General features: G+C 52.4%; 1 protein-coding gene across 3 annotated transcripts in view; it reads right to left on the reverse strand.

Annotated features, from left to right (window-relative positions):
• The window catches only part of CAPG (capping actin protein, gelsolin like), a 24,859-nt gene extending 23,527 nt beyond the window's left edge, over positions 1-1,332 (reverse strand). For 2 of the 3 annotated variants that reach the window (XM_019623766.1, XM_019623761.1), the window contains exons 1-2: positions 1,228-1,332; positions 628-698 (exon numbers count right to left, since the gene is read on the reverse strand). The gene's annotated coding sequence lies outside the window, so the exon portion shown is untranslated. Of the gene's footprint in view, positions 1-627; positions 699-1,057; positions 1,201-1,227 lie in introns of those variants that run through there. The other variant, XM_019623763.1, reaches the window with a different exon arrangement.
• Between the last annotated feature and the right edge of the window lie 238 nt (positions 1,333-1,570).

Here is a 1,570-nt window from a genome sequence, read left to right on the forward strand (position 1 = left end):
CAGCACCTTGAGCTTAGAGGCCACGAGCTGCTGCCGGGCAGCCAGATGGCGATTGGTGCCCTCCACAACTAAGATTGAAGAACAACAGCTTGGCTGGTCCCCTTCTCCAATTCCCCAACATTGTTCCCCTCCCCCAATTCCCCAATTAAAAAAAGAAAAACAATAGATCATCCCCCTGCTGCCTGAGCTCAGAATATTCCCTACCCCTCCCAGTTCCCTGTTTTAGAAAACTACCCTGAAACTTATGATTAATACCCTTAGGTTTATTGATCACAACCTCAGTGGTCTACCAGGCAAATCCCATCATTGTTTCTGGGCTGCTGACTCCAGCATAGAATCATGTGGCCACAGGGAAGGCTCCATGCAGAACCCCAGAACCATCAAGTAGCCTCTGGAGGAATGCCCAGGTTTTCCTTTAAATACCCCAATCTGGTCTGAGAATGTTAAGGCCGTTTTTTGGAGATGTAAACGCTTATTCTATGACCCAACTCCTGGGTCCATCTATAGGCTGAGCGGCTGAGCGGCGCAGGCAGAACCGCCTGGGACTCATATGGCCTCTGGTTTCAGGACTAGAGGTTGGGCAGAGGCTGAGTCGAATGGAAAGAGCTGGACATGTTGGCTACTTACTGGCTGTGCTTCTTCTAACAAGTGAGTTAACTTCCTGGAGAGTTAACTTCCTGGAGCCTCGTGTGCTCTATCTATAAAATGAGCATAAAGATAAATGTGAAGATTAAATGACATCGTATAATTAATGAGCAAATAACAGACGCTTAATAAACGTGGACTCCTTTCTCTTCCTAACACTGAGCACTTACTAGGGAGACCCCAGTAAATGGGACCAGCATCTCAGGAAGCAATGTCTCTGCCCCCTCCTCCAGCTCTTCCTGTAGCGCAGGAATCGCACCCCCCTTACCCCGCCCCCACTCACACCCAGGGGGTTCATCTATACTGGTCTGCACCGGTGCAGAACCTGGGGTCTCTTAGGTTCCGGCTTCTGTGCACCCACCCAGGGCACAAAAATGAATAGGAATCCCCGTTCTCCACACGTACGCCTCACCTGGCTAAAGGTGGCCATCACCACAGGAAAAGAGGTTTGCAAATTAACAGCAAAACAAAGAACAGGTCGCTCAGCCTGGGGTTCTCCAGCGCCTTGTAACTCTTAACAATGCACACGCTAATGACATTATCTGGTAACAAGATTCTAAAACTTGTTTTTACCAGACTCACATTTTTCCTCCCGGTCCGGTCACCCCCGGCAGGAATGCTCAGTTTGTCCCACACGGAGTACAAGAAAGCTTTCTTTAGCACGGACTCGCCCTCTCCTGCCCCTCCTTACTGGAAGCCAGGAGACGTGATTAGACACGCGGGGGCGCCCCAAAGAGAGGGAGAGGCGGGGAGCGGGACGAGGCGGCCCCGGAGCAGCCAAGCCCCTACAACCCCCGAAGGAGGAGCTAAGTGCCCCGGCTTTCAGACCCCAAGGCGCTACTTGCCTGCCAGAGCCTCGTCGCGTGGCTGAGGCCGCTGTCTTCGCCGCCCCCCGACGTGAACGACTGGATGCCGCCACAGTGAG

This window comes from Hipposideros armiger, unplaced genomic scaffold, assembly GCF_001890085.2.
Source record: "Hipposideros armiger isolate ML-2016 unplaced genomic scaffold, ASM189008v1 scaffold_561, whole genome shotgun sequence".
NCBI lineage: Eukaryota > Metazoa > Chordata > Mammalia > Chiroptera > Hipposideridae > Hipposideros > Hipposideros armiger.